Here is a 10,248-nt window from a genome sequence, read left to right on the forward strand (position 1 = left end):
AGAACGCACAGGGAAAAGTGTGTATTGGTGAAAATAGTATACAGCAATGCATTCTATTGGGGGTGGGGAGGATTGCTTGTAAAAATGCTTATATTTGGCAAAATTGAGTACAAAAGCATAGGAGAAATGTGCATGAAAATGAATACATGTATATATATATACACACACACACACACACACACATACACACACAGTGGTACCTCAGGTTAAGAACTTAATTCGTTCTGGAGGTCTGTTCTTAGCCTGAAACTGTTCTTAACCTGAAGCACCACTTTAGCAAATGGGGCCTCCTGCTGCCACCACGCCACTGGTGTGCAATTTCTGTTCTCATCCTGAAGCAAAGTTCTTAACCCGAGGTACTATTTCTGGGTTAGCGGAGTCTGTAGCCTGAAGCATCTGTAACCTGAAGCATATGTAACCTGAGGTACCACTGTGTGTGTGTGTGTGTGTGTGTGTGTCTCACAATGGGGTGAACTGAACTTAATTAGAAAGAACGAGAAACGGACAGAGTTTTTCCGTCCCTATCTACCACAACCCCTTCCCTAAGTCTTTGGGGTTCCTTCGTGTATGTGTCACAACTGAAAGGACCCCTTCGACAGGGGTGGACCTTGGCATCTCAAATTTCAGTGGCATTCTGTGCAACACCCAAATCCAACATGCACACCTCACCTCTTGCCTTCCATGGGGTGTCATAGTTGCAGCATCTGCTGCAGCGCCCCAGAACCTCTGCACCCGGTGCAACTGAACCAATTGCTTTCCCCTAGATCTGCCCCCCCACACACACACACCTCTCATCCCCACCAGCTGTACTCTTGGTAAAGAGACAATGAAAGGGGCCTCAAAATTAGTATGAACTAGTGAAAATCTCAAACAGGTTACTTTGGAAGGAGGTGATATGTCTGGGATATGGTAGTTTTGTTGTTTTAATTTTTGTGTTTTTTATTTTAAAGTACTGTGTTATTATGTTTCCTTCTTTGTAAGCTGCCCAGCAAATTTAGTTGATGAAAACTTAATTTTTAAACAAATAATTGCAGTAGCTGCTGCTGCTGTGCAAGGCAGAAAGATCAGCTAGGTTGTTCCTGAAGGTTGTCTAGTTAAACAGAAATAAGATGGGGTTAATGTAAAAGGGGTGAGGTCTATTTTCTGACCGCTATTCATCCACCCATAGGAAAAGACACATTACATAACAGAAACATTCCCCGGCAACTCAACGGCACCGATGCAAATACTTTCCACACACCGAGTCTCTGGAGACTAATTATTTTTCTTCCCTTTAGGCTAAGCAGATATTCTTCATCCTATTCAGGTGTTATAGTTATTGTTTTCAGAAAAGAGTGTGGGCATCATGCAGTACCTTATTTTGACAGGGCAGGGGGAGGTTTCAGATCACACACAAAGCAGCTATGCCCACACGGAGAGCCACGTCATCTGCAAAAACCAGCTGTAATAATACTTTGCATTTATGTAACCTAACCAGGGCCAGCCCTGTCATGGAAGAGCAGCAAATGCTCAGTTATTTAGGGAGCAATCCTATACACAAGGCGTCAGGGCAAAGCAATCCAGTGTCCAGGAAACCAAGGGAAAGTTACACCAGACCCAAACATTGCGCAGAAGTGGGGCTTTGGCTGGCTGAGCTGCCCAAAGCCTGGCAGAGGGAAAACAAGCCTTTAAAACACTGCTTGATTTATGTCACCCTTTTTTCCATTTTATGTTGGGTTGCCAGATCATCTGACCGAGCTCAATAGGGTTAGGATCCTGCCTAAGCCCCCCACCAAGCCCCAGAATGCCCAGTTTTCAGAGCTCCCCGGCTGGCTCAAACGGAATGGGGAAGATATGCTGCCCTGTCTCCAGCTGAGCTAAGAATGAGGGAGTAACTCCAGTGTACCCCAGCTGCACTGGAAACCTCCCAGATTAGCCGGAGATCTGCTGGATCCTAAGTCGTTCATCCTGGTCAATCTTGCTATAGGGTTGCTCCCTTAATCTAATGCAGAACTCTAAATTAGAGATGAGTGAATCTTATCAGTTTTGGTTTCTCATTTTTCAAAACTTAATTTCAGTTTGCCCCATTTCTGCATATATTTGCAGGTTCGTTGTGTGTGTGTGTGTGTGTGTGTGTGTGTGTGTGTGTGTGTGTGTTGTCCACATGAACATTTTTATGCATTTTGGGAGCCATTACTCCCAATATATGCATTTATGTATGCAATTTTGCCTAATGGGTGGCGCTGTGGTCTAAACACAGAGTCTAGGGCTTGCCGATCAGAAAGTCAGTGGTTCGAATCCCCGCAATGGGGTGAACTCCCATTGTTTGGTCCCAGCTCCTGCCAACCTAGCAGTTCGAAAGCATGCAGTGCAAGTAGATAAATAGGTACTGCTCTGGCGGGAAGGTAAACGGCGTTTCCGTGCACTGCTCTGGTTCACCAGAAGTGGCTTAGTCATGCTGGCCACATGACCCGGAAGCTGTCTGCGGACAAACGCTGGCTCCCTCGGCCAGTAAAGCGAGATGAGCGCTGCAACCCCAGAGTCGTTCGCAACTGGACTTAACAGTCAGGTTACCCTTTACCTATGCATTTTTACAAGCAATTTCCCCCTGTGAGATGAGTTCCCTCTGCTGCCTTGCAGGGCTCCTATGCTGGCAGCAGGCAGAAATGCAACAGGTTTGTTTTCCCCTTGAATAAGGAATTTCCTACCTGTTCTGCTCCTGTCAAGAGTGCTGACAGCCTGCCTGAAACAAGGTGGCCATTCTACCTATGCCTTCTTAATTGTTCTGGAGCCACCTAGCAGTTAGCAATACAGTGGCACCTCGGGTTAAGAACTTAATTCATTCCAGAGGTCCGTTCTTAACCTGAAACTGTTGTTAACCTGAGGTACCACTTTAGCTAATGGGGCCTCACGCTGCTGCTGTGCGGCCACCACACGATTTCTGTTCTCACCCTGAAGCAAAGTTCTTAACCCGAAGCACTATTTCTAGGTTAGTGGGGTCTGTAACCTGAAGCATCTGTAACCCGAGGTACCACTGTATAATGCTCCCAGCCTCTGGCCAGTAATGCAGTAGGAGTCCATGGTGCAGCCTTAACAAGAGAGGAGCAGGTGCTTCTGCCTCTGTCACCAACTTCTACAACAAGAAAACTGCAAAGATTTTAGTGCCTGGCAAGACAAAGTGAGCTCCTTGCAGTGACTGCCCTCGCCAGAGTCTTTAAAGGTGTTTGCTGTTTACATTTAACCACCTGAAGTTAACAGAGGCTTTTGGAAGGATGCAAATATCCCCCTAGCAAACTGGTTTTTTTGGAGCGGGGGGGGGGGGGGTTACAAACACACACAGAGAAAGACCCGTGTCCATATGTGCACACAGGCTCCCACCTACTCTCCTGTGGTTGTTATTGTTTTTCAAGCTCTCATTTGGAGACCAACTGCAGCTTTCAGAGCTTAGGCCTGGCAGCCATGCTACCTGGATTTAGACACGATGCCTAAGAAGGAGTGATTGATTGCGACTGTAGGATAGCAGCTTCCCTTGTTGTCTCAAATGCCTGCTGGGGTTTTTTTTGGAAAGAAGGCTAAATAAAGGAGAACCAGAAGGGTGAAGCAAAAAATATAAACCACATCACACTTTCTCAGGCTCTTTGTTTTGACCAGCTGTAACACAGCAAAGACAGAAAATAATCCTCAAATGTGGGGAGGGCAGCCGAAGGCAGCCAAAATGAACACCAGCTTTCTAGCAACAGCTCAGGGGCTTTTCCTGGTTTTTTCTTTGCTCATAACCAATACTATACTATTCTGTCTCTACTTTTACTACTACAAAGAGCAATTTACCTCCTAATCTAGTTAAGCACAGCCACTATGAGCCAAGGCCAAACAAAACCATACGCAAGAGACATACAAGCCAATTTCCCTGGGCTGGGTTCTCTCTCTCTCTCTCTCTCTCTCTCTCTCTCTCTCTCTCTCTCCCTCCCTCCCTCCCTCCCTTTGTCAGTTTCAGACCAAGACTTAGAAGGGGAGAGGCCGTTTAAATGAGGCTCTCCCCAAATGGCTTTTTCTACCTTTGAGGGAGAATGTTCAGGGCAGCCATATACCTTTTCCCTGGCAGGCAAGAAAGCAGCTGGGGGCAGGAATTTAGAGGCCAAAAAATGGCAGGGAGGGGAAGGGTTAAGCAGCTCTTCTGCTCTCAGTTGCAGCCTCAGTAAGCAAACAAATAAGATTAGGAGGGGTTCCCACATACTATTTTAAATTACTGGTTGCTGATATATTTTGCTGATATTTTCCTGCTTGTAAGCTGCCTTCATTATTTTGTAGAAGGAGGCACCACTCTGACCAAATCTCATATAATAAATAATAATATATCAATCAAATGGCATCAGAAATGGCATCCAGATACTTAGAATCATAGAGTTGGTACCCTATGGATAAGACCAACCCCCTACAATGCAGCTGTCCCATATGGGGCTCAAACCTGCAACCTTGGCATTATCAGCACCATGCTCTAAAAAACTGAGCTATTTTATCTGTAACTTGAGAACAAAAACCTGCCCTGTTGTTCTCTGTTCTCTTTGATAACGGATGTATGAGAAAATATTTCTAAAATGGCTTCTCCATATAGTAAGTGTTAAAGAACCCTACTTTGATGAAGGAAGACTATAAATATGCCTAATAAACAAATATGTTTGCTTTGAGCTTCTCACTCTAAAAACCTGTTCATTTCTTTCCTCTGAGATCCTGAAAGGACAGTTTAATTTGAGGTTTTGAAGCATAATTGCCTAAATGGACCCATGGAATTAATTGCATGACAAATAAAATCTGGTCTAATTAAAAATATGTTTATGGCTGAGAGCTTTGTCTATCTTTCTCTCCTGCAGAAAAATCAGCTTTATGCTACCACTAAAGACTTTAGTTTTTAGTGCAGTTATTAATAAAATGGCCAGACCCAAGTTTCGCATGAACAGCATACTAAGGACTTGTGGATCTTCTCTAATTTGGTGATATATTTAGTTCTGAGGACTTTGTGTGTTTGATATGTGTATTTTCATACTTCCCTTCAATCATATTCCCAGAGTGGTTTGCAAGAATGAATGAATGAAAGCTTGTAGTCCTAAGTCCACTTTACTGGGAGCATGGCCAGGAATTCAATGGAACATTCTTTTGAGTAGTCATACATACAGTTTCACTCTAAACAGTTGTTCTGAAAGATGGGCTAGACCCTAAAAATTGGGATATTTAACAAGACAACTGGAGAGTTGCCTTGGAAACTATTGCACAGGGTGCAGGCACAAATGATTAGAGGCATGCATGGGTAAGCAGGCCACAGTGGAAGTAAGAAGATTATCCCAAAAAAAATATGACAGTGGTGGGGGGTTTATGATCCTCCAGATGATTCTGGACCACATTTCCCATCATCCCTGACCATTGGCCACACTAATTGTGGCTAATGGGAGTTGGAGTCCATCTGGGAGGCCACAGGCTCCCCATCCCTGATATACAGATATGATGAGAAAGGGGATTGGTTTAATTCATGGAGGATGAGACTATCAAGGGCTACTATTCATGATGGCTATGTACTATCAGAGACTCTGAATCCAGTTGCTTAGGATCAAAGCTGTCTGCACATTTATCCTGCTTATGGGCATGCAGAACAGATCCTGGAATAGATACGGTAGGTCTTTGGACTGAGTCAGTGGTGCTGTGCTTATGCTCTTAGTCCTTAGAGGAGGGCATTTTCTAGCATTATAGAAGAGCCAGGGGAGAGAGTAAGGGCAATTTCTTCTTCTCTAATGGAACTCACCCTTCTCCCCTGCATAGCCCCATCAGGCACAATGCAGCTCGTAGAGGAAATGGTCCAGGGTGTTTGCAGCAAGCCCATAATAAGTGGGCTGTTATTCCCAGTGGATCTAGTTCTTGAGAATTACAAAAGGCTTTAAAAAAAAAAACACTGGTGGGAGGAAGGGTTATGCTCGATGCAATTAGCATTCAATTCCACAAGACACTGCTGAGATGAATAGCTGAAAAACATGTTTTTAAGAGATTACATGTCACTTATTCCAAATGCTGTTGTGATTAAAAACTCTGGGGCAGAGCTGTGCATCCAAATATATACCCTGAAAAACATGTGCTCCAACATTCTGCACTCTCATATACCTGCTGTATGTTGCTAAGAATCAGGCAGAGGCATCTCTAACACAAAGTTTGGTCCAGTGGCCAATTAATTTGGGGTGTGTCATTGTGGGTAGCAGAATAGGAAGGGATAGGAATAGTAAAGTTGGAGGCATTGGGCCAATCCATCAGGGAGTTCTCCTCTGCAAGCCCCATTGAAATGAACTTGCACAGCTTGAATTAATTTCATCAAGGCTTGTGCAAGCAGACTTTCTGGGGAATCCTGTCTTGTACCAAGCAGATGGGACAGCAATGCCACAAGTTGCCTTTTCTGCTGCAGGCACAGAATCACTTTAGGGCAACCTTGGCACCACAAGATGGTTTGCGAAACTGTCAAGGCTGGATTTGGTCCCAAGAGGACTCACCCCACATTTTGATGCCAAACCTGAGGGTCAAAGCTCCTTAGGAAGGTCCACACTGCTATAGGACAGCACTGAAATTGAAAGTTATGGCCATCTGTAGAGGTAAGCTAGGCAAAGCGAGTACTACTGGCCCAAGGTCATCCAGTGAGCTTCGTGGACGGGTAGGGATTTGAACTTAGCCCTCCTAGTCAAACAATTTAAGGCTGTCATTTTCTTGCATTGCAGTCCGTGTACTGACACAGTTCTCCCTCTTCAGCCTAGCTCCCAACTTCTGTCTATTTATACTTATTTATCCAATGCAGGCAGAAAATGAGAACGAACAGAACTCCGCCAACATATCAGCCATTCTCAAGATATCCAAAGAGGAGGAGAGACGGGGCAGCTCTCACGTAGGCAACAGTCAGGGCCTGAGATACTTCATGGACTCAGGCCCAGTAATTTTCCACTCAGGGCCGCATTTAGCAGGGCTGTCTTTAGCAGATGCAGCGCCAGGGTGCAAATATCTGCTCAGCGCCCCCAAATTACCATGGATAGCGGGGGGCACGAAGCTGCGCACTGCCAGCCATGGGGGGGGGGTATGCAACTCTCCCCCATGCAACTGCAGGAGAGCAATCCCCACAGAGGCTTGGGAGGGAAGCTGTGCGCCCACCAGCCGTATAGTTAGCGGGGTGCAGCTGGTGGGTGTGCAGGGAAAGGGGAGGCCGCCAGCAAAGCTACGCAGCTCCCCCACTCGCTGGGGCACCCCTGAGAGGCCGGCGCCCTGGCGCAATGAACCACTAAGCCATATGGGAAAGACGGCTCTGCATATAAGAACACAGAGGACTCAATCTCAGTTCCTTTCCATGGCAATGGCAGGTAGATGAACAGAGCTTTGGGCCCTCTCAATATCTTTTGGGATCTGGGAGACCCCAATGTTAAGGAGGCAGAGAAGGCTATGTGCAGAGTGGAGTGCAGAGCCGAGCATAACGTGGCTCCACTAGCCGGCTCCTTCTCATCCTCCTCCTGCCGCAGAGGGGAAGGAGGGTGGGAGCAGCCTACAGCCAGTGGTGGCACCAGGAAGAGGAGGAGGAGTATTACGTCACACGCAACGTTGGCTCCTGGCCATCGCCCTCACAAGCTGGCACCTCTGGAGGTTTCTAACAATCAGGTAATGGGTACAGAGTATGTGACAGCAAAAAGCATTCTCTGTCATAAGCAAGATAGTCAGAACTGAGGGAAAGTGAGTGGCTGTCTGTTAGAGTTGGGGGGGGGGGGATGAAGTCCTTCATTGCACAAGAGCCAGTGTGGTGTAGTGGTTAAGAGCGGTAGACTCGTAATCTGGTGAACCGGGTTCACATCTCCGCTCCTCCACATGCAGCTGCTGGGTGACCTTGGGCCAGTCACACTTCTCTGAAGTCTCTCAGCCCCACTCACCTCACAGAGTGTTTGTTGTGGGGGAGGAAGGGAAAGGAGAATGTTAGCTGCTTTGAGACTCCTTCGGGTAGTGATAAAGTGGGATATCAAATCCAAACTCTTCTTCTTCATCTAAGTTATTTATGGAGTTCGCTGCTCCTTGATAGGTCTATCAATGCCTCTTAGAAATGAGAGGAACCAAAGAAAGGAGATATAGGAATCAACACAAAAATGAGATAAGACAAGGGGGTGGGGGTTGCTCATTTGTCTTGGGTTGCTTCCAGATGGGGGCTCATTGTGTCATGGCTGCTCTTCATGCATGCATGCAGGTTTGTTTGTTTGTTTGTTGCGGTATCTACAAGTCCTTAGTATCAAAATGCCTGTTTGTATAGTATTCCCATTTAATATGGATTTAACCATTTCCTGAGGAAATCTGCTGTATAAGAAGCCTGCGCCAATGACCTGTTTGCGATAAGAAGAAAGTTAAGAAGAGTCCAGTGGGATCAGATCAAAGGCCCATCTAGTCCAGTATCCCGTTGCACAGAGTGGCCCACCAGGCCCCTCCGGGAAGCCCCAGGCAGGACATGAGCACCACTCCCCTCTCCTGCTGCTGTGCCCCAGCAACTGGCATTCAGAGGCATCTTAACTAGTTGTCATTCATAGCCTTAGCCTTCATAAATTTCATCTAATCCCTCTTTAAAGCCATCTAAATTGATGGCTGTCACCACACCTTGTGGAAGCGAATTCCATAGGTCATCCGTGTGCTGTGGCCTGTCCTGTTTGTCTGCCTGAATCTCTCACCATTCAGCTTCACTGGATTACCCCAGGCCTTAATTTTAAAATAGGGGGGGGGGGAGAGATTCTGCACCATCTTTCTCCATAGCTGGATCATTCTGCTCCTGGAATTTCTCAGGCAAGGGGGTGCAGGGAGCATAGGCCAGAGTGTTGCTTTAGGACCAGTCTTTGCAGATCACGGATACCAAGAGTAAGAAAGAAGCCCTAGTGCATGGGTCAGCAAACTTTTTCAGCAGGGGGCCAGTCCACTGTCCCTCAGACCTTGTGGGGGGCGGACTATATTGGGGGGGGGGTGAACGAATGCTCCACAACTAACCCAGAAATGCATTTTAAATAAAAGCACACATTCTACTCATGTAAAAGCATGCTGATTCCCGGACTGTCCGCAGCTAGATTTAGAAGCTGATTGGGCCGGATCCGCCCCCCGGGCCTTAGTTTGCCTACCCATGCCCTTGTGGTCCCCAAAGATCAATGAAGAACAACGCAGGATCAGGGCTGCTGGAGTGAAGGTCAAATGCAACAACACATGGTCCGCTGAACCAAAGCAAGCATCCAGACACATTGCCAGGAGGCACCGGCTTCTGTTCCTAAGCATTTATTTTGAGAGACAACATCCTATTTACCTCTGTTTACATTTCTGCTCATCTACTTCTCACAAAATAACATTTGCTTTTCTCGTTTAAACTAGCTAACTCATCGGCATGGTGGTGAGAGGGTTCCCTTCAACTCAAGTAATGTGAGAACTGGCATTCAAGCCTTGTTTAGGGAGTATGAAGGTGGTTTCTATTTCCACTTGACATTTCAAGCCCTGGGAATCACACAAAACTTTGCCAGCGCATTTCAATCCATGATTTCATGGCCAAGCTCTATGGTGTTTTCAGTGTGTGTGTGTGTGTGCGCGCGCAATATGCTGCTCATCTGAGCTAGCACCATTTTATGCCCTGCTTTTTCATAGGTCTATAGTTTCAAAAGCCAACTGAAGTGCAGAAGAGAACACAATCGTTTCCACTGCTGCCTTTATGACTTTGTAGTAATCTCAAATCTGGCTAATTGCCCAGCCATGACTCAATGTTAGAGCTATCGCAGCCTGTGAAGCTGATCTCGAAATGGACTGGAGCCACACTTAGAGGTCATCTGTGGTGCCTCAGAACTAGCTTATTTGGGTGGGTCTTGAAGGAGAAACAAGCAGAACAATTTCATTTTTAGGGACACAGTTGTTTCTTTGTTATTTACGAAGCCATTTTTAAACCACCCTTGATCAATCAAGGTGGGGTACAAATAAGGCCAAAATGCTCATGCTACAACCATAGAATGTAACAATATGTAATAAGCCATAAAGGATAATGAAAGCATTGTTAAAAGGCAGTAAAAACCACAATACTATGTATTCTTAATTGTGTGAATAAGCTTGAAGGAATAGAAAAGTTTTCAGCTTTTCCTCTTCTGAATTTCTCTTGGCAGAATATTCCACAAAATTGGGCTGATGACACTGAAGGCTCCCTTGTTGTTGTCAAATGAGCCTCACAAATTTGGAGAACAACCAGTGGTGCTCTAGAAGATG

The sequence above is a fragment of the Podarcis cretensis genome (assembly GCF_951804945.1).
Source record: "Podarcis cretensis genome assembly, chromosome: 10".
NCBI classification, from domain to species: Eukaryota; Metazoa; Chordata; class Lepidosauria; order Squamata; family Lacertidae; genus Podarcis; species Podarcis cretensis.